The following is a 24,153-nucleotide window of genomic DNA, read 5'->3' on the forward strand; positions in this document are numbered from 1 at the left end:
CCCGGGGGCTCCCCCGCGCCGCCTGGGCTCCGGCCGCGCCTCGGTGTGTCCCCGCAGGCTGAGCGGGGGCGGCGGGGCGGGCTGAGGTGCCTCCAGCACCCCGAGTCTCCGGCAGGCTCTTCCTCAGCCGGTGACAGCCGGTGGAAGCGAAAGGTCCCTGCACCCTCTGAGTCGCTCTAGAGCGAGGGCCACGGGCTCCGCCGTGGGCGTTGGGGCGCCTGTCACTGGAGAGCGGAAATGTTAAGGGGGGGAAAAAAAAGAGGTAAAACAATATAAGACGTACCTGAAGTTTGCTGGCCCTCTCGCACAAATCCTGTGTGCCCATCATCATTTTGAGGACCTCAGTATACGCTTGCAGTTACGTGGATGAGGAAGGTGAGCTTTGCGAAGTTTCAGCCTGGTTTTGCAACAATACACTGATTACTTTCCAAAGCTTGAGTGCAGTTGTTTATATTTTCATGATGCCCATCTGTAGCAAAGATAACTTTTTCCAAATAAATCGCTTTTTAATCTCCCAAAAATCATAAKGCAAAAATTAGAACAACCTTAGGCAAACGAAGAAGTGTGCAAATACTCCATCTGGGAAATTTGCAAACTGTATTTCTCACATGGTCAGATGAAGCCCCAAATTACTGTTAGCTGAGGAAAAAGTGCAGAGGACATGAGCACTCATAATAGCATCAACACATAAAGTATTTAAAATTTAGATTGAACATGTTGAATTCTAAATGTGTTCTACTGCTAAATGATAAAAAATACAGCTTAATAAATACAGCATAAAAGTGAAATTGATCTCATTCCTTACCCAACCTGTGAGTATCAAACTCAGCATGAGCAAGCAGCTATGCTCTCATTTTTGGTAAATGGGATTCTAATAAACCCTTCTGTCGAATGGGATAGTATCTAATGTCACATACTTGTATCAGCTTGTATCTATTATATTTGAACATTGCTTTTGCTGTGGYGAAAAGAACAAAGAAACTTTCCCCTTTCCAGGCATTGCAAAGAAACCTACTGACTGTGGAGAGTTGCTTCCTCTTACTTCAGTCCACTTCCTTTCCTGTTTAAGTGCTGGGAAACAAATTATGTCTGCCTCTTATCCTTTCTCTAATCTTGTCTCGTTTGAGAGTTTAGAAATTAGGTGCAGTTATCACTATTGAGCCTCTGTTAAGAGCCAGTCATGAATGAGTTGCTACTAATAAAAGACATTTCTAACCAAYAGAATAACATAGAAATTGGACTTACTAAGAGACAGCAAAGGAAAGAAATCTACATCCATTTGTAGTCTAGAGTTTGATCAGTGTGCGAAAGGGTATGTATAGCTAAGGATAAACTCAAGAACTTCCAGTTCTTTGTTAGGTTCTTGTTTCATAGAAGCTTAAACTACTCTTAATTTCCAGCTGTTGTGCTCCTATCTCCCTCCCYGCACTGATGCTGGTACTGCAAAACTTAAACCTGTTCATAGAATTGATCAGGTTGGAAACTGTCCTTCCTAAGTGATGTGTTGGTGTGTTGGCTTGGTTTTGGTTTGGAGGTTTTTTGTTTTTCTTTTTTTTTTGCCTTGAACTGGCACACCATCACCAGCTTTTGTAAACACTAGCATCGGCTAAAGGAAGGGGGTGGAAATATGTGGCGGGGGCGGGATGTGACCTCAACAGCCTAGATTTAGATCAGTTTAAGCAGCTTAATGAGTTTCTCATTGGCTCTTGGCCTCTTTTGTGCTGCTWGTGCTCATAGTTTTTCCAAATAATGGAAAAACTCGTGTCAGTATCGTTCTTACCCAAGKACTTCTGAACAGCAGCAGCAAAAATAGTCTGTCCTTATTTTGCAGTTAGTTGGGAAACCTTGAATCAATATGTTGAACTGAATACAGGTTCAAAAGTTTGCACTGACTCAGTTAACATTTATGAGGTTTTCTTTGTGACCACAGATGCAGAAACTCTTGTGAAAACTTGACTCCCCCTCACCTCGCTTGCTGCAGAGTCTAATTCACCAGTAACAGAAAGCAATTGTGTTTTTCAAGGCCTGCTGTATTATATGAAATAATCAGTGGGTGGAGGAGGTTTACAAGAAAAATTGTTCCATCTGTATGCTCTAGAGCCTTCATAAAACATGAGAATAAGGTAAGTGACTTACATGATCAAATCTTACTTTTACTACAGCGGTATGTCACTGTGGGCCTAATTATTCTGCTACAGAGTAGGAATATGTAAATAAGGTGATATAATTTGAGTGTGAATAGGACTATATTAATATTTGCATTAACTTCTGAACATTTTATGCAAACTAGGTGTTTTTAAAAAACAGAACATATTCACACTGATTAGGTTATCTCTGTAATTGAAATGTCAAAAACTAATGCATGTAGCATAGTTTTCAATTTGCATTTTTTACTGTACTGATCAAATTCTCTGAATTTGCAGAAGTCAAATCACTAAATAATGTCAAGTATTGTGTAAAACACCTGGATAATATTTAATAGCTTGAAACTGGGCCAAGTGTCCCATGTGCCAGTGGAAGAGGAATATTTACACAGTTAGTCCTTTCCAGCTGTATTGGATATTCTCTTCTGTGTGATTGCTTTTCATTTGTTTTTGCTGCTTGTTTTTTAATCCCTTTACAGTGGTTGAGCAGTCATGCTCTGGCCTGAGTTTACTGAACAGATCACTGTCACTGTGATAAGGATAACATCTTCCATATCCAGTTGCATGACTTTATTGCTTCCCATGCACTCTCTCTGGTTTAATTGGGTGGTATGCCAGTTCAGCTTGTTAAAATGGCAGAAAACCAACTGAGCAGTGGAGACAATGAGATTTTTGCTAGGAAGCTGTTAATTTGGCTCAGCTGAAACTATGCAACTGCGCTTGTTGACAAGGTTTTAGCAGCCAGTGAACTGTCATCATCATACATAATTGTCAAACATTGTCAAGCTGWGTCCCAAAACATCCCTTCATTGGCTGACACAGATCTTTGTGGTCTGGTACAAGTGTCAGATGTAAAGAGWGAACTGAAACCTGAAGCACCACTGKCAGTGAAGAGGCTGGAATAGATGGGTTGAAATATAAAACGATTTTTTTTTTAAGCTTGCACAGGCCACAATGCTGCTTAAGGTAACTTTCCTGGCAAGAGTAGTGAAACTGCCAGATTATGTCTGAAGGAACTGAGGGAATAATCAATCAGCACCTGCAATAGATTCTGCTTCCATGCAACTTAACATTAAAAATTGGAAAACCGGTATATTCAACCTTGCAAAAAAGCTTAAACATCTTTCAGGAGTTTTCTCTACAAGCATGAATTCATTCTGTTTACCCTGAATCACATTAAATAATTCTTGTGTTGTTCTCAGTCTAAATTGTAAGGCTTTAATTCCCCTCAATTATTTTAAAATCCATTAGTGTTGGATGACCTGCTGTCACAGTCTGTGTTGTGAAGGCTGCAAAACAATTTATTCACATAAATTGTAATAAAAGCCAGACTCTTTTGAGGTAATTAGTAATGGATCAGACTTGGAACTTCATGCATCTAAACAATGTGATATGTTAGCCCTGTGTTTGACCACATAGTTATAAATAGCAATTATTGGCATCACTTAACACAGAACCAAAGATGCATGTTCAGAACCATAATTAATCATATATATGTGTAGTAGTGTCCATATTAGATGCTTTCTGTCTGTAATATTACTCTATGTTTTTGTAAAGTTTGGAGTGATTAAAAAATGAAAAAAAGGCCTTTCTATGATTTATTATGCTATCTGAATCTTAGCTTTCAGAATTTTCAGTGACTGTGGAACTATTACATTGAAACACAGATGTCTTTGAATTTTGTCTGTTCTAAATCCTTTTCACTCCCTTCCGTGTCTCTAAGTTAAAAAAAAAATTGATAAGGTTTCATTTGAATGTCRTGAATAATATTATCAGTTATTTAGGCAATTATAACATTATAGAATATGTTTGCAAGGAGACTTTTCCCTTTTAAAAAAAATCAGGACTCTCTTTTYGTCAGGTAAGTAGTGAAACTCACATTAACACTCTTTTCAGTAAGCTCCCAGAGGCTTTTGGGCAAAACCAGAAGTCAGCTTGCTTATCCTGTAATGAGGAGCAGCAGGAGATGCTCCATGAGATAGAGCTGGACAGAGCATGGCTACAGCAGAGGCAGAGCTTCTCTGACCACGATACTGTCCCAGTGGGGTCAGAGTGGTGATAGTATCAGTCTGAGATAAGGCAGGGCAAGAATTCGGGGTCCATCCAAAAGATCCACTCAGAAGTAACAGAATGGAGATAAGACTTCCTGTAATACCAATCTGAACCAAGAAGACAAGGCTGGACAGAAGACTACTTATAACATAAGGTTAAAATTCATCCAAGAGACCAGGGTCAGAGGGAATGTTGCATCTGCAATGTAAGTCTGAGGTCCACCTAGGAAGTTCGGTTAATAAATCTTGTTCAAAGGACGCATGACTGGATACAAATAGAAGCTCTGACAAAGTGAGCCAGGTTTAGGTGCCCAGGCCAGAATTTAAATAGAGGTCCTGGACCACTTGGAAATGTTGTCACATATGGCTGGTAGCAGGTCTGGTGTCAGATGTTGTCAGTAACTATTATCCATATTAATTAACACATGGATTCTGGATTTCTGTTTGGGCCAACTTAATTTTAAAATGAACATGAAAAACATAAATGAGAATGGAAAGCTCATGCAGAGTATTACTAAGACATTGCACTGGTTTTAACTGGGATAGAGTTACATTTCTTCATAGTAGCTTCTGTGGGGCTTAATATGCCTTGGATTTGTGATGAAAACAGTGATAATAACATAAGGATGTTTTTGTTATTGCTGAGCAGTGATTACACAACCTCAAGTCCTTTTCTACTCCTCACACTACCCCACCAATGAGGAGGCTGGGAGTACACAAGAGGCTGGGAGGAGACACAACTGGGACAGTGACCCCAGCTGACCCAAGGGATATTCCATACTGTATGRTGTCTTGCTCAGCAGTAAAACTAGATGGAGGTGTGCAGAGGGTGACTGGGGCTGGCACTACCTGGGGACTGGCTGTGTGTCAGTTGGCTGGTGGTGAGCAATTGTTTTGGGGTTTTGTTTTTCATATTTTCTTCTTTTCTTCGTTGTATATTTTCTTTTAATTATTATTAGAATGTCTTTATCTCAAGCTATGAAGTTTCCCACTTTTACCCTTTTGATTCTCACTCCTATTCCACTGGGTAAGTGAGTAAGCAGCTGTGTGGCACTGAGCTGCCTAATGGGGTTAAACCATGACAAGCATCTGTACAGAGATTCAGAAATATTCTGGACAAATAATATACAACAAAAATATCTAATAATATCTAACGAAAGTTAAAACATTTTTATCTGCTTGTGGCCACACTTAGCACAGTGATTATTAAGTATTAAAATGACCTACATGGGGGAATTCGGATGATGATCAAAGTAAAAGACAGGCTATAAGCCGGATGAACCATTTGTCTTATCCAGAATGCCAATTCCTGTGAGAAGTGCCTGCATTTGTGTGCTGATACCCAAATTCCAGAGAGATGGGAATTACAAAAATAGTAACGTTAAAACACTTTGTACAAATCGCTTGATGTTCTTCTGCCTYAGTGAAGCAAATAAAAAGATCTTAAAAGCACGACTTTGCTGTATGTCATGTAGTTGAATCTTTTCAGGAAAAAAACCTCAAAGAGGTACAACTCTGTGACATATATAAATTAGGATGTCTGCTTTCACATTTCCACTGTTTTTGTGGGTTTATTTTTTGTCTTTGTAATGAGTTAAGAGTTACTTGAAAATATGATATAATAATCTGTTTAAAATGTATTGCCCATGCCTAGCATTTAGGAGGTAGAACAGAAATATTTATTTTTGATAGTTCATCTCTTTTTCTTGTTCAAATTGTGTATTTTTATGGTGTGTTTTTGTGCAATTTTTAGCAGTCTTTGTTCATTCCAGGTTTTGCTGCATTAAGTACAATGTTCCCATACATGTACTAACATTCCTTCTTCCCACACGATATCAAAGGAAAGATTAATTTTGTATCAAATGAGTGAGACTAGTAGCATAAAGGTGACTGCAGCTAAAACTCCTACATTTTCATTTTTATCATATTTAAGTTGGTATTTATAGAATGAACGAAGAGATCCAATTAATTGTACCTCCTGTTGATGCCATACAAGATTTTCTCCTTCAACACTTCATACTCTTTTTCTGTCTTTTTTAAGATTTGTCATAGCTAATATAGCTGTGTATTTTTATCTCAGTGTGGGAGAGTTGAAAGACATACTCAGAAGGCACACTCAGGACTTAACCCTGCAAGTACCATTAAGTTTGTGGACTCATGAGGGTCTGTGTATGCTCAAAAGTGTCCATCTTCTGAGATGATGCATATGCCAGATTTCTGATTTTCAGGAGCAATCTGTGCTTCCTTGTCAGGATGTGAGGAGTAGCTTCCACCAGCAGAGCTTTTGRCTTGCTCCCCCTAGGGCAGGCTGCCTGCCGCTGCACCAGCAGGCTCTGCAAGYGTCCTACGGGGCTCTGCAGGCCTTCCACAGCCTCTCTGCATGCACCGCACACGTATTGCTCCTCTGCTGCRCTCACATCCTGGCATCAGGACAGTTCTTACTGTGTACTTGAAAATGGATAAAATTTGGGTTTAAGCATCATTGCCTGGGGCTAGACCCAAACCCTTCAGTATCAAGCAGCCCCATCAGGTCTGTTTTGATAGCCAGGGCAATTCCTACAGTCAGGGTCCCCTGTCTTCAAAAGCTGTGATAGTCTAAAGGCCTCTGCCACACCAATTCCCTCTTGGCACTTTAAAGTCTATCTCTCCATATGAGACATCTGAACAATTTTGAAAGGTTCTTTAATAACAAAACTCTTTTTTGTTTGCCCAAGATAAAAGGAGAAATGCTTGCGGCACACCATTTATCCACTACTGTACCATGTTATCATAGAGACATGTTACGGGGTCATGCCAGGTGAAAGGCTTGCCAGGATGATGTTGGAGGATTGGACCAAGTGTAGAGAAATTTTGTACTCAAATAATTTCCTAAAGCTATCTAGTCACTGAATGGCCTCTAGAATTTTTTTAAGTTGAAGCCCTGTTATTTTGATTCAGAGAGTATTTCAGGATAATCAAGAATGTGCAGAGTGAATGCAAATGAAGAGGACCTTGGATCAAAACAGGCAGTAATTCAAACTGATAGTGCAGGTGCACTCAAAATCTCCTTGTGTACTATGATGTAAGCCTTGGCCTTTAATTCAGCTGCAGATTCTACTGGCTGGTAAAATCCTGAGTCACAGAATCTTAGAATGTGTTGGGTTGGAAGGGAACACAGCAGGTCATCTTGTTCAGCCTCCCTGCTCAAGCAGGATTGTACTAGAACACATTGCACAGGGTTGCATCCAGATGATTCTTGAATATCTCCAGTGAGAGAGACTCCACAACTTCTCTGGACAATCTGCTTCARTTCATGGTCACTTCACAGTAAAGAAGTTATTCTTTGTGTTTGGGTGGAAATTCGTGGGCCTCAGTTTCTTCCYGTTGACTCTTGTCCTATTGCTCGTCACCACTGAGAAGAGCCTGRCTCCATCCTCTTGACACCCTCCTTTGAGATGCTTGTAGACATTGATGGAGTCCCCTTTTCAGCCTCTTTTCTTGAGGCTGAACAGGTCCAGCTACCTCAGCCCTTTCCTTATAAGAGAAACACTCCAGTCCCTTAATTCCTTTGCAGCCCTCCAGCTGGACCCACTCCAGGAGCTCTGTGTCTGACTTGTGCTGAGGAATCCATAAATTAATTTTTTAATATCAGAATTATTGAGAATTAATCAACTTTGTTGAACCAGAGTATTTTTACTTAGCCACATTTTAGAAGGTGTCAGTTCCATGTTTACTGAAGGTTTAAAAAGACCAGATACTCTGAAAAAATTTAGGCAGAGCAATTAAACATTGGCAAAGCTTGTAAGTTTTTCAAACCAGAATCTTACAATAGGAAGTGTTAGACCAACTTAACTGCAGATTTCTCTTCCATCTGTATTTATATCATGCTGTGTACTGACTATCTGGTATGCCTGTACAGACTTTCCCCCAACATTCAATTTGTTTGCATCTTGTGTTCAGTATTTATTTCAGAAATTTTGCATGGATATGATTTGTATTTACATTTTGTCATRATTTCTTAGGTAGGTTAGAATTTCTTTTGAACTCCAGGAAGTTGATTAGAAGTATTAGGTAGAAAATTACTAAGAAGTCATAAAGCAAGGCTTTTGACACAGATTTTTTGCCCACATGCATTCCACAGAACCATGACACATGATCTTTATACTTGATGCATTTCCTTCACAGAGGTTCATGTTTTTTTTAAACTTTATGCTCCTTTTTTGCTGTCCACAGTTTTTTGCTGTCCATGAAAAGGGCATGTATTGATATCAGCACAGCTGATGTGTAATCACAACTCTTCTCCTAGAGTTTAATTTCCTAAACCAGCTCTTGTCTCCAGCATGCTGTATRTTCTCTGTTTTTGCTTTTATTGCTATTCTCACGTATTTCATTTCAACTTTATCTGAAGGCTCTTGGTTCATACATTTCTTGGCTGTTCAGAGAAGTATTCCATATACATGTAACAAAGTCATTCAAGAACCGATTGTGATAGCTGTTTTTCTCTTCCTTTCACTGGGGCTACCAAGGTAGTTTTATGGGCAGCCATTTGCCTCTCTTGTGTTCTCTAATTTATGGACTAAATGCCCAGATTTCTTTATGTACTCCTTAATTTTTGTTTCAAAACAAGAATTAGCAGGCGTTTGAACTAAAGTGATCTGCTTTTCAATATAACTTGAAATGAAAAATCCCTGTTGTTAGCAAAGAAAAGAAGCAGATTGGCAAGTGCCTGTTCATAATAACCATGGCATTTACATTTTAAGCTTCTTTCACATATGTAAGGAGGATAATGGTAATAAGGTAAATAAAACATACACAAAAATGAGATAAGGTATATAATATACATAAATAAAGGCTTACATATGTGAAAGAAGGATAATGGTAATAAGGTAAATAAAACATACACAAAAATGAGATAAGGTATATAATATACATAAATAAAGGTTTCTTTACATGCATTTATACGAAAATCCTACTCATCACCCCAAGTTAATTAGATTTTTTTCTGATTGTACCAACTTGGATTTGAATTTTAGTTCTGCTAAATATGTCAAGGCATTTTAATATTTATTTAGAATGTCAGAAACTAGATGAACTAATGCCTAATCTTTTAAGATTTTTTTAAAAAATTACTTATATTATAGAACCAACCAGAGGTTTTAATTCAAGGTTGAAGTATTATAACATTGTTTATGAAATAATAGTGGGGAAACATTCTTTTCACAGAAAGATCTGATTTTGCTGCGTACTTCCTAAACAGTATCCTCCATMTGACTCAATATTACATATTCAWRTTACTCAATTAAATGCTAAATTAGTTATATACAGAAGTTGTGGTTTTGAAGCCAGAATGAGAGGAARGTGACCAAAAGCTGAGCAACTARAAAGTAAAATGTATTAAGTGTACATTAGTTAAGGGATGCAAAGGCTCCCTGGTCACTCACATGAGTATTGAGGGTTTGATGGTGTTTTTCCAGGCTGCTCAGCTGTGCCTAGGCAGCGATGCTTGATCTGAAGAGATAAAGTTCATCATCTCAGCTGCCTCTTTCATTCCTGTGTGTGCTGTTGGCTGCAGAAGATGGTGTACCATCAGCTGGCCTGAGAGGCTCGTGTAGGCTTGAGTAAACCTTGAATATATATGGTGCAGCATGTACAGCCAATAGATTCGTGGTCAACTTTTTGAATATTTTGTAAATGTTACAGAGGAAGTTTGATAGATGGTAAATTCAGATGCTTTGTGTTTAAAAGATCTTTTTCTGGTCTAATGTTAACCACCAGTAAACACTGATGGCTAATAAAAATATCTTAGAAAAAGCCTAAGGGAATACTCTGCAAGTTCAACAGAGGACTGGGGTTTGAATGATCTGGATTCTATTCTTAATTTGACCATTAATTTGCAGTGTGATTTTGGCAAGTTAAACTCTGTGTTTCTGTTTCTTTTTCACATCTTTTATTTCTCTTGTCTGTCTTTACAGCATTTATCTCTACAGTGCCTAGAATAAGGAAGGAGGCAATCTGCACTGTGGTTCTAATACCAGTGATAACAAGTAGCTTTAAATACTGAGTTTCAATTGTTCTATTGAGGCATGATTGTTTTGTACGTATGCTGAAACACAGATTAAAGTTATGTGGTCAGCCATCTTTAACCTAAGGGATTTAATCCTGTCAGAGAGCAGTCTTTAGCATCTGTCTTCATATTCTGTTCTGAGCTGAAAGAAGACAAACCATTGTCCATGGATGTCAAAGAGGTAACGARGTATTTTTAACAATTCTGACTCAACAACTCTGTTACCTACTGCTAGATGTCTGCAGTATATATTACATGTATATTTCCCTTTCATTCCTGATACATTTAAAAAAATATTCCTATTAGAAAACCTTTCATAGAGTACCAACCTTTTGTTTGAAATTGACTGATTAATTATGTTTGAGATGTCTATTGCTAGGCTTACTCCACATATACCCTGATGGTTATTCACAAGAAGAGTGCTTCTACRTGATGACTGATTTTGCTATCAAATTCCAGGTGATGAAGGCAGCCTTTGACTCTGTATTAAAATCCTCTGAATTTGACTTTGATTCCCTGAAAATTTAGGTATGGTTTTGTTCAGTAAACATGAAAAAAGCTAATAAATTCAAAACTCATAGAGACTACTGATCACAGTGAGTTTTGTTGAGAGCACTAGATACCAGGCTTCCTGCAAAAGGRAGTTACAATCACTTGATTTTATGAATTTGCTAATTCCTTTTCTTGACAGTACAGATGTTTTGTATCCATATTGTGTGTTTGTATCCATACTGAAAATTTTTGTGCCTTGAGTATGCATAAGAAGAATATGTCATGTCCTTCRTGCAAAACTTTATGAAAGGAGTAGTCTGTCTCATGATACTAATTTTTTTGCCATTCATCTCAGGTGGTTTTTTTTTGTTCTTGTTGTCTTTTTGTTTGTATTTTCTGGTGTTTAAAAGTTAATCTAGTAATTGAAAAAAACACCTGATGGACACTAATGTAAACTGACCACTCAGTCCATTATCCCACTTTCACCTGAGTTTCAAAATTATCTTGATGGGCCGACCCTTTAGTTCTCAAAGGATGATTAAGTCTCCCAGCCTACTCAACCCTGAGTTTGAAAATAACGTGCCACCTTTCTTAACCAGGTTGCACAGGAAAACCGGTCTCTAGCCTGAGACTGGCTATTACATATTTGCTATTGAATGCCTGTWAAATAGAACCTTTCAGTTACAATGCACACGAGGCAGACCTGACGCAGATASTTGGAGATGAAAAGCTGTGTATCCTATTACCAGTCACCTGAGCCGTTCAGTGGCCATCTGCTGRTTGGAGAAGAAAGCATCATTAATAATGTATTTGTGGATTGTGCTCTAGCTTTTATGTTGCTACTAGTTCTTCCAGCATGAGCTGTATCAGCATTATTTAGCTGGTGCTGAACTCCAGCATCTCCTTAGTAGCCATGACAAGTTTTTTGTTTATTCTGTTTTAAGTGATAAAAGGAATTAAAGCATATGATGTGAAATTAGAATTGATCCATGAGTTTACTTACTGTTTTCATGAGAATCTATACTACTTTCATAAGTTTTAGCATTGCTTTCAAAATAGTTTTCCAAAAGAGGAAGTCTGAGCTAAGGGAGTAACTTGTGTAATATAAGAGCTATAACTAAACTATAACTAAAACAACTATTCTAGTACTTGATACTATATATCACTTAATGTTATGAAACAAGTAATGCAATGCTTTGGACTTAAGAAGCTGAATGCTGACATAGATTGGTGCAGCTCTGTTAAAGTCTGTGTTAGAAAAATAGCCAGAAATATCTAGAGAATTTTGTTTGTTTTGAAGAGTGTTTTAACATTTTTAATTAACAGTTTCACCAGGCAYGATACAATTACTGCATTAAAACTTAAGCCATTCAAACACATAATTTACAGTCTTATCATTGGAGGAGTTGTTTTGTTTTTAAAATGCTGAACAATATGATCTGAAAAGTTGCCAGATTAAAGCCTGCAGCCAAAACAAGATTATATTAGCTGTTAATTTTTTTAATGTCTCTGAAAGTCTTGATTTTTCTGAGTATTAATCTTTTTTTCCTTAGAAAGGGTCATTTGAATACACTTGGAAAATAATGCTATGCATGGGAGAAAATGGCATGCATGTTTCATCCTTGATCCAAGACATTTGCAAARTAAAAGTTCTTTTTAGCCTATTATTTTTAAAAATAAATTTTACTATCAGWTATTATGACTGGCCAGAACCACCAAAGGCTTGGCTGTTTATCTGTGCCATGGATCTCTGTAGGTTACATGCCTTTGTGGCTTCAAGAYTGTATTGCTGCAGTACACAGGGACGGAGGAGCTATAGCTATGGCAACCAGTGCCTGGTAGGTAACAGACAGCATGAATTACAGCATCTCTAAGGATTTGCTGCAGTCTGATCTCCCTGCTGGTCTGACTGCTCRTTTTGGCTTTGACCTTCAGGACACAGACCAGCATCAAGGCTTTTTCTCTTCCTGGTTTTCATCTGTCTGCAAGAAGCTCTAGAGAGATAATGGAAATAAACAGGTACTGATGAGTCTTAAACTCATTTAGACAGGGATTTTCTTGCAGTAATATTTATTGTATTTCTTCAAGTGGGACAAATTATGTCTCATTCTTAATAGTATCAGCATTGCTGCTGTAGCACTTTTACCACCACAATTAGCTCGTTCAGCAGGGTATTTTTCACAACCCTGATAGACTCAGTGGTGTGAGTAAATTCCTGAGGTCAAACTCAGCTTCAGATATAGCTCTTATATTAAAGACGAGGTGGGTATTAAGGTAGGATATGAAACATTCTTGTTTTTATTACTTAGGATATGCAAAGAGTGTCTGAATTGGAGAGCCAGTTGCAAATCTGACATTAAAAACCCAGCTCCTCCACAGTCACTGGTAATTGGAGAAAATATTTTGTAGCAGTATGACAAAAGCCAAGATTGATTGAAAGGGGAAATACGAGACAGAAAATAATTTCCTAATATCTCTGCAACTTGTTGATTAAATTTTAAGAAAAGTTAAACTGATATCCCTTGGAAGTGTGYGAGTGGTCATTGTCCAGAACCTGAAACTCAGTTTCAGGTCTCCTTGCCCAAAAAACCCCACTTAATACTGATTAAAATATTCCATGGATCAGAGTATCTCTCTCTTGACAATGTATTTGGACTTTTTTTTTTTTTTTTTTTTTNTTTTTTTTTTTTTTTATGAAAGCTGTTGGCTATTTCTGTAAAGATCATTTGCCAGCAGTTATCTACTCACAGTTACTTAATCATGTATATTCAAAAACAAAACTGAATGTGCCTGAACACTTATACCTGCAGCCAAATATCTTGTTAGTGCAGCTACAATAATATTATGTAATAGTAATAACAATGATTTAATTGAGCAACCCAGGACATATGTTCTGTCATTATATGCAATTAAATAGYTGTCGCAAATGTTTCAAGGAAAATTAAATGAATTTGTGAGACAATGAGAACTACAACATAAAACAAGTTTCAGCAGTCATAGCCAAAAAACTCAAACTCTTATTTGAATGAAGCTGTTCATAGTATAGAAGATCTGATATATTTGGTGGATTTCTTTAGAATGCAGGGATCACACACAGAATTTCCTTTCTTAAAAATCACCTGCAAACAGTAAAGTGTAAATCTTGATTATGAACATATTTTAATACAGGAGTTTACTAAAACGGRAGCAAAATAGTTTTATGAAAACGACAACAGTAAGTGGAGAAGTGATAAGTATATGTTTATATCAAGTGTGGGGACAGATTTTTCTTAATTATGAGTGCTTTTGTATATACCTAGTTCAGAACTTTTCTCCTAAAAATGTCAGATTACTATTAYTAATAACATGAGTGGGCCAGTCAGATGCAACTCCATTTCCCCAGTTTGTATTGATTTTAGTAAGACTGCAAATGACTTGAGATTTTTGTCTTGCAATGATTTAGGATAATACAGGAATTATAAATAAGTCATAAAGGTGGAATATTCCTAAAGAGGTAATCCATGATAGCYTACTGCTTTTGTCATTTTTTCCTCCTAAATAATCTATGATAAGCACTTTTAAATTTACTGAAAAAACTTTGGTAAAGAATATTTGACAGCCTTCTTAGTGGGTCTACTGCTTGGCAGAATTATGGCAATATTYGTTTTAATTCCTGTCAATGTACTATTTCATTAATATTTCCTGTGCTTCTTCCAGTCCTTCTCCTCCTCATGAATACATTGAGCAAGAAATAATCATCCTTTTATAACTACCTTTTTCATGTGTAAARAGAATTAAAGTTCTGCACTCTCAGATTCTTCTCATAGGTTGCATTTTCTAAACCACATGTACTGTTATTTTTCTTCTCTAAATACTGACAATTGCTAGCCCTATGGACATTTTAAATTAAAGCAATACAAAATAACTCAGTAAATACACACCTTACTTTAGGTATTGTCATGTTATTAATGTAAACTGTGAGCACTTCATAAACATTATGAAAAAGTGCTCTCTGGTTCTGAAGAGTGTGTGAAATAACATCATAAGGTCATCAGAGGTCTCCATGAGTTCACTGTGTTCCACTATAGATTCCCATTGCTGAAAACAAGTATGTAACATATTCTGGCCCCCTTCTTAGAAGAATACTCTTCACATCACCAGACTAAAGTTACACTGTGAGTTTTTTCTCCCTGAAATTAGAATTTTTATTTTGAACATGAAGAAACTTACAGAGGTAATGCGTAGGGTACAACTGCGGGGGATGACTGAGACAGTATCTCCTCCTTTCCTTTCTTATTCCTGATGACAGCAAGTCATTCTGGCTTTTTATTTGATACAGCATATTCCTGAAACTTGTATGGGTTTTTTTCCTAAGTGCAGTCTGCATGTTTTAATTGAAATCTGCAGCTGATTTTTCCCCRTTTTGCTGAAGTGAAGGTGCAAGTAATGCATTACAGGAGGGATTCCCTGTTACTGCTGTGATTATTCCTGATCTTGGCCTGATTTAGCTTCTAGTCCTTAGCCGACTGTCAGTCGATTTTCAAGTAGCACTACAAAAAAATTCTGTTGCCACAACTATGTCAGATGCCTGCACCACGGCTGTGTCCTTACAAGAGATTCCCAGGTAGCACACACATTCAGAGGTGCATTCTTTTCACTCACTTGAAAACAAATAACATTAAAGATTAGTAAGATTACATGTTAAAGGTACTAAGTATAAACTAATAGGCAATTATGCCAAGTGATTTTGCTCTCTAATTTTTATTTTTAAAAAGAGGTTTCAGGGAAAAAAAAGGTCCTCTATTGAGATGTTATTTTTTCCCCCTGGCTTTAGGAAACATCGACTTAAACTATACAGCAATTTGATGTACTTRCGTGTGTGCATAGTCATATGACAACACTATCCTCTAGTGGCAGAATGTGTTAACACAAGGCTCCAACTACATCTATGGGACCTGGTTTATGTGTGTTGAAAAGACGCTGTATGGTCGTTATTATTAATAAATTCAGAGCTTTGATTCACATAACACAAAAAAGGGGAATTAAATGAATGCTGCATACAATGTGATGATAATAAATGCTTCAACCATCAGCATCAGCTGCACTACATATATTTTATGTGACTATCAGAGCATATATATGTAATTGTGATTTTCCAGACTACTGAACTTATGTAATTGTATTCTACTATGGTCGCTTTTTCATAGGTATGGTGTTTACCTGGTTGACCACCAGCTAAYTTTTAGTCTCCTCTTGAACTCTACKGTTAAAATCTATGTMTCGTGGTGAGAGTGTCTCTAGACATTGTTAGCCACAAGCACATTAAATATCCTTAMTTTCTTTCCTTTGGTTTGAATTTTCCAAAATACAGCATATGGCTTAAAGAAAAATAAGTAAAGGGAAAATTTGATGTAAGAGAAAAAACTCTGAGATTTGAATGCATCAGTTTTTTTAAATTTACCTGGTAAAAGGGCTGGTTAAGGCTCAAAATGTATTTGCTTACTATGAGTATAGATAGTACAAAAATTTAAATTATTTCTCACTCATGCTCTAAAAATGTTCCTGTTCTGGAAGTTTGGAAATTTATCTATGTTAAAAAATTCTATGCCATCATGTTTTGGTTGGTGTGGAGRTTTTTTGGTTGGCGTGGAGGTTTTTTGTGTGTATGTTTGCGTGTTTAGTTTTGTTTTTTGTTTTTTTTTAAAGTACTATGACACTTTTTGTGGAAATTTTATAAAAATATTTCATAGCATATTTTGGGAATAAAGGGGTTTGGATGCTTCCCATTCATGCATGCCCCACATAAATCTAAGGCCAAGTAGGAAGGAAACAGAGAATACCCAGTTAAAGACACAACTTTATCATTTGGTATGGAGCAATTACTGCAAGTGAGGAGCAGAACAGGTGGGAATGAACAGCTGATGTTTCCACTATTCTGATTTTACTTTCAATGATAATTTGACATACAGGTAACTCACTTGTGTATCAGGTCCAGTTAAAGGACCTCATTCCTGGCTTAACAATGCTTTCATTTTTCTTCTCCATATCCAGAGTTAGCAGACATGTTTTATGAGATGGGATTATACCTTTTAAATGTTACCATTTAATGCCCTGTAAATTACAAACACTGAATACTCAAGGGCCTCTACTGGCACTGATATATATCATATMATTCATAAAACCTACTTGTTTTTTATAATGTGATTATTTAATTCACAATTGTATTTGTTTCTATTGTGCCAAATTGTTTTTCAGCTCTGTACAAAGAATTCAAAGTAAATATTTTCTTAATTTCCTTGTGAATTGTCCTTGAAAAACAAAAGCAAAAATAAGAACATAAAAATGCAGTATTCTTTTCCCCAGCATTCAATTCATATTGCAAAWTWTTTTTACTTTTTTTTTTAATCCCTCTGAGGTCTGTACTTGGACCAAAGGAAATACTTGATTTGGACAGCTCATGTGTACAGAGAGAAGTCATTGTCTTGTTGCCTTTGTTCCACAATCCTCTCGAGCAGTGTTTGCTGTAGCCATACAAACTGCAGTGGTAAAATGCAATATGAAAACATTAAATTTGTGACAACAAAATTGCAGCCATAGAACAATAACTGGTCAAGAAACAATTTTCTTGAACAAGGCAACAACTAATTTTGACATGTCAATAAGAGCTATTAGTACTATAAGAAGTGCACCACTAAGGGTCAGATGTAACTATGCAATGACTGCTGATATTTTGAAAACACTTTGTGAAGAGTTCAGATGCTGCAACACTTGAAAGATCTTGCTCAGGGGCTTATGGTAAGGTATGGAGTCTCTTGCTTCTGACTCATGGGTTTAATTCCAGTTCACATTGCTAGAGACAACATGTTGTATAATGTCAGACCATAACACTGTGTTTCATGAATTAACCATATGTGTCCTGTCCCCAAAAATACAGTTGGAGGTTTACACTGCAGATTGGCCAGTGACAGAAAGCACTCACCAGTGATGTTTGTTGGCAATGTTTGAATTGCCAGTGAAGATTGACTTGTCCCTTTTCCTCTAGTTCTCTGAAAGTTGAACATTGTCAATGTGAAATGCAGAGAAATCTCAGTATTTCTGCCTCTGCTCTGTGTGCTCTGCAGATAAATAAAGAAATGAAAAGTAATATTAGGAAAAAATAATACCYAGATATCCTGGGGGAGAGGCTTTAGAGGATCTGTGAAAGGGAACTGTATGTATGTGATAGGCTGTGATCTGTTTATATGCTCTYTATCTCTTGAGCTGTGTAAAAATAAGCTTGTGGTGTAGAAAGAGTAAAAAATTTTTACGTTCCACATTCTCTTCATTAAGCCATTACCACCAGGTGAATCTGTCTCCTGTTTCTACTTCCACTTGCCTGACTCTGGYGAATTCTGTATTTCTTGATTCTGTGTATCTAGAACAAAGAATTTAAGGGTATAAGAAAATGGAGTTTTAGTGATATATGGGCTATTATGAGTTTCGGTGTTCCTGCTGGCTAAAACCAAATCAATTTGATATTATGCTACTGAAAATTGCATACACTCGATGACTGTGGTTTCTGAAATCCTATTGTCTTCTGTGTATGTTTTTTCCCTTTAAAAATTTTCTTCTGAAAAAATTACTGTGTTTRTGTAATAAGAAGTAATAAAAACAAATGTGGATTATAATTTGTAGCATCACACTTTCATAAGAGCAAGAATCATATGTAGGAATTTAAGAATTATTCTGAAACATTTGAAAACATTATATTTGACTAGGAAACACTGTAGCCTAATGGTTTATTGTTTTCGATTCCAGTGCAGTTTTCGCAGTGTTTCATTGAAGCATAGAATAGACATTAGAAGAGCTCTGTAATAAACACAGACTTTCTTATCTAGTATCTTATTTTCAAAAGGGGCTTGACTGCTATTTCTGCAGAACTAAATTAGCAGAGCAGGACAAGAAGAATAGCCAAAGCTCTTTGGATAATGTCCTTCTCTGCTGACCTACAATATGGTTTATTTTATCTGCTCCTTTGACATTCATGCTGCATGCTGATTTGCACAAAAAGAGTCCAGTAATGACAGAGTGTTCACTTCTGTTAGAAATCTATGAAGAAATGAAGGAAATCAAATCATCAGATGTATTTCTCACAGGTCAGTGAAGAGCTACAATGTCATGTGTGGGTAATAGTTGCCACCAGCTTTCTGGAGAAAGTGAACTCGCAGTCATAGTTATACTCTCTTTCCACTAATGAACCAGCCCCTGTTACAGTATAAGGACTTGCTGTATGCAGTGCTTAGAATCTTAGATCTTTCATATGGTGAATGTTCCACTTTACAGAAGGCTTCACTGAATTTAGTTCATTAGGGCAGGTGTTCTTCAGTGAACAAGGTTATTATCTTGTCCTGAATAGGGCAGCAAACAGAGTTCTTACAGCTAAGAAATTGTGCAGGCAAAATGTCTCTGTTTTTCTGGAGTTTGACTAAAAACATAAAAAAGAATAATTCAGCATGTAACAGAGGACAGGATAAATAAATACATTGAAGGGATTGACTTCGATTTGTGGAGATTGCTTTTTCACTGCAATTTCAATTGCACCAGTTGAAGTATGCCTTCTCTTTCTCTCCACTGACACTATCCCATACATCTGGAAGCAATCAGTGTTAAACAAAGGGCCCAGAGATCTTAAGTTAGAGAAAGCAGCCCAACTGTATGTGGCAGAACTATGACAACAAATCTGAAAATCTGTCTTCACTGATTTCAGTTGCTATAATTTAGATTTGATGCAAAACTTTTAAAGTATCAACTCGCTTTTGTGTGTTTTGCTGTCCGAGCTAAATATCTGGAAAGTATTAATTACTTTTTAATAAAAATTGAATAGACAGATCATATAAAAGTGTGTTGAGAATTTGATTTGAAGAGGCTGCATAAGAGCCTCAAGTACAATGAAGTGTAGCTGTAGAGTACTGTTTATAGTATAGAACTACAGAGAGCAGAATCCTCTGTTCAGTTAACCTCCTCATCAACTGATTAATCTTTCTAGAATAAAAGAGACTTGCAATTTCTCATATTGTGAAGTCAGGAAAAAAAGTTTACAAAAAAGAACTATTTTACTACTAARTACTTTACTTTAGATGATGGTATATTTTTTTGTGTCAATTAATGAGCTGCAGTTTTTGAAAATTAAATTATTTTCAATGTACAGCTTTGTGTGATTTGTGAGGAAAAAATATTACACTCTTTTTTCACTTTGCAGACTTTTAAACAAATGTCTCTAGATATGGTATAAATCAGAATTTGGCTTGTGAAAGGCATAGCTCCTCCTTGGATTCCATACAGACCTAGGGTACAGGCAGGTATATGCTGATAGAGATTTTAAATCTTATATGAGGAAAAGAGAAATTGACTGTGGAYGTTGAAAAAGAAGCTATGTCCTTCTCATTTTTAAAATAATATACATACTATCAGTAGTATGAAACAACAAAACTACTGATTTGTTACCAAGTGGAACAGAAGGCCAGAATATGGCCACTTAAAAATTAATTGTCCTATTTGTTGAGCTGGGACTTTAAGAATAAGAGAATAAGTCTTCACCATTGTGAAAATCATTCATAATTTGGTTCTGAGAGCCATTTSCTATTAAATTTCATGCCTTATATTTTAAACTGAAAACATTTAGATGTGAGGGGGGACTTGTTTCTTCAACTTGAAAATGGCCCCATTTCTAGATCCATTTTTTTACTGTCTTTCTCTGAAATAGAAGTTGCTGAGTACAGGAGAGAAAGAAGAACGTGGTACTAAAGCCATCAACATATTGCTTTGTGACGGGAGATCACATTTCTGTATTTGAATCAGTTAACAGATGAAACTGATATGAAATAAAAACAGATTTCTAAATTCAGCAAGTGTTCGAAATGTTTTGGTCAAAATACTGTGTAACAAAAGTACTACCAGACACAGGAGTCACACAGCTTTTCCAGGAAGTGCCTATTTCTGTATTTCAGCAGATCCCTCCTGGGAAACAGTGCTACAAAAATTGCTGGTAACAGTGTGACAGGACTAAGTGCTTTAAGAATAATAAGCATTTTGCCTAAACCACATTGTGCTATAGTGTTGTTATAATAATCTAAAATAACATTAATTCTTAATGTTTTTCTGAGTAATGATGTCACTTCCTGTTCACTTCAGGACAGWATACCCATTCTTCATTGACGTTAAAAATCAATCATTAAATGCCACATGCTCCTKCACAGTTTGAGAACACAAACCCATGAATAGAGAATTAGCAACATTAGTCAAATAGTGCTTTAAAAGATGTTTAACTAAGTACTAATCTTATATGCTGTCTGGGTTTTTTTTTTGCTTGTTCAACTAGCAAAAAAAAAAAAAAGTAACTCATGGCTTCTAATATATTGTATGACAATTAAAAAGTCCCATGGGATTCCGCATTCTAACCATTCTTTCATTAGGTGTCTGTTGTTCATAAYGGCACTTTTCAAAGTCATTTACTACTCGAAGGAAAATCGTTAAGTAGATACTTTGAGATACTTCGTGTAAAAAGTTTGTTACTGATCATATTTCTTTTGAGGAATGAAGAATATGACTCCACAATATTATTGTGTGTTAATCACAACACACTTCAGTTTCGCTGTTACCTTCCAAACTGTTTCCTATGCCTGGACCCACCTACTGTGAAATAATTTTACGCCTAAGAGTGTCTCMGAGAATTTTCTTGCCAAATAAATATTTTTAGCACCTTACATTCTGTTCTTTGAAAGTATCAGAGAGGGTGAGCTACTAAGCCAAATTCCCCTCAGGATTTGAGAATGTGACTCTGTAATCTTGTGTAAAGAGGCATTAACAATATTAGTCACAGTACTCTGCTTTTTCCATATTCCTGACTAGTCCCTGATGTGGTTTTTCTTTCACAACCAGAATTCTCATTGGCATTAATAGATTTATCCAATCATTCTAAAAAAGAATTGAGATTTGTAGAAGAGTACTCCTGTTGCTAACAAGAACTGCATATTTTATTGTTATTTACTAGTGCATACGAGTTACAAAAAACTTTAGAATTTTGAATATACAATATTTTGTAGTAGGGGATGCCTGGGTGGGGACCAAGTCAGGATTTTATGTTTCTGGGGTCCACTACAGTAAATAACCAAATTTATATGTAAGCACTGCCTTTGTAAGAATTGTATGATAAAACTGCGGAAGGATGATTCAAAATATGTTAAAGAGAAGGGGCTGAGGTTTTTGGCAAAGGACCAGCAGGGAGAACCCTAGAACTTTCAGATTCTAAATTCAGTTTTATATCAGCCCTTGCAGCATTGCAGAAAGAGAACCAGTCAAATTACTCACCTTAGTTACCCACATGAGGCAGTCCCCCAGCTGGAACTGTTTTGCTCATGTTCTGTGCTTGCTTCTCAGTTCAGAGAATCATAGGAGAGTTTGGTTTGGAAGGGACCTTTAAAGTCATCTAGTTACTAGCTTAGACCAGGAACTGCTTATACTGAATGGATCACAAAATGTGTCCCCAACGGTGACTTATAGTAACTGAATGATACAAGTAAATATTTAATGACATGTCTGTTCCTTTCAGTTTTATCACCAGAAGAAAAACACCTGGATGAGAAGCCCAAGATATAGTCCTTACTGTGCTTTCTTTACTCTTTCATTCTTTGTTTTGTTACTGTGGATTTTGAGTACATGCAACCAGTGTGCAAATGAAGAATCAGGTGTGCTTTTTAGAGTATGTTACAACTTTCATTTTTCTTGAATGTTCATATTTGAACTTCCCTTAATATTTATTTGACTGCTTAAAAATTTTCTTTGTTTTAGTCAGTTTAATGTAATGGGTTGTCTTTTTTTCCCCTGAATTGCCTCTTTGTTCCTTGACTTCCTTACTGATTTCAGTGAAAGACAAAATTTGTTTTCACATGACACGAAGGATCTGAAAACTGAGTGGTATCCAAAATGAAGGAAATGATGAAACAAAGAATATTTACTATTAAAATGTAGTGACTTAATATCTTTATTCATTCTGGATATATGTGCCTATGACTTATGTAACATTATGGAGTGTGTCCCAGGTTGAAGTATTTTTATTTTCTTGTAATTGTTTTCAATTAATACTTTTTTGCGTGTTTGAGTGTGAAAACAGCCTTTAGCTGTTTTAGCCTTTAGCATTTAAATGCTCTAAAACTAGTGAAGATATGGGACTCTTCAACAATCTTTTTACATACTGTAGATTAAAGAGTATGTTTGTATCAAGGTAAATCAATTATGTGTTTTGAGATCAGCAATAGGGCAMAAATATCAAATTTGAAAAGACAGTGGTCAGCATTTTTTTAGGATTGCTACCACTGATTCATTGGAAGGAATGAGCTGTGGAGTATGTTAAAATGCAGTTCCTACATGGGATAAGAACAATAAATTTTGATTGAAAAGAACCATTAGACCATTCAACTTTATTCTTTGTCTCCAAAGGCATTGGTGGCTCCAAAATTCTTTACTGAACATTGTTCATATCTGACTTTAAAGTAATTTAAAACATATTGTTGAATTCTATCTCTTAAAATCTACTTAAAAATAGAGAATCATTGTAGTACATAAGACAGACTTTGGACAAGTAGTGTTTCTATAGGATATTGCAATTCATCTTTTTTTTTTTTTTTAGTTAATTTTCTTGACTGTATTTAATGCGCTATAATGTTATAACCCATATATAACCTATATATAATGTATATATAACATTACAATATCTGTAATGTATGATTTAGCGTGCACACCATAAATTTTTCTGACAAGCATACATGAGTCATCTACTGTATCTCACTAATAAAAAAATACATCCTGATCTATTAATTCATTATTACTAATAATGCAGTAAGTGTGGGTTATAGTGCAAATTTCAATAGAGGGGACTGCTGCTAATCAATTTCCAGTRACAATTTTTGCAAAAAAGAGATGATTTCATAAATGGAGTTCTTAAAATACTGAATTTCTACATTAGTATGTGGGTAATGTTCTCATTTTGTCACCGAGAATTTATTTGCTAGTAAACTATCTCATGAGACCTGTTAAATAAGGAGTCTTGAAGTTGTATGCAGCAATTTAAATTTATTTAGTGCTAATAATCTAAAAATGTGTAAGCACTTAAAATTATTAATATAGTAAGCATCTGATTACTCTCGTAAGAGTATTGTATCTCTTGCAGATGAACAAAAAGGCCTGCAAATGAGATGTGATAGTTAAACACTAAAAAGAAGATCTGTTTATGAAGCTGAGATGTGTTAGCCTGAGTGTCAAATAGTACAGTAGGTTCACTCTTCTCTGTCTAGCTAACTGCTGACCAATAGATTACTGATGGAATTGTGGAAAGATATGAAAACTCAATTCATATTTCATTTACTTGGAAACAAAATGCGAAGTGATAATATTGATGTAGACAGCAAAA

The 24,153-nt window shown here is 36.2% G+C and overlaps 1 long non-coding RNA gene across 1 annotated transcript in view; it reads left to right on the forward strand.

Moving 5' to 3' along the window:
* Positions 1-6: 6 nt before the first annotated feature.
* LOC130573372 (uncharacterized) overlaps positions 7-24,153 on the forward strand; it is a 28,940-nt gene continuing 4,793 nt past the window's right edge. Inside the window, exons 1-2 of the long non-coding RNA XR_008965323.1 lie at positions 7-375; positions 1,931-2,123. This is a non-coding gene — a long non-coding RNA (uncharacterized LOC130573372). The remainder of the gene's footprint in view (positions 376-1,930; positions 2,124-24,153) is intronic.

Source organism: Malurus melanocephalus, unplaced genomic scaffold (assembly GCF_030028575.1).
Source record: "Malurus melanocephalus ecotype Western Australia unplaced genomic scaffold, MMel_1.1 scaffold_57, whole genome shotgun sequence".
NCBI classification, from domain to species: domain Eukaryota; kingdom Metazoa; phylum Chordata; class Aves; order Passeriformes; family Maluridae; genus Malurus; species Malurus melanocephalus.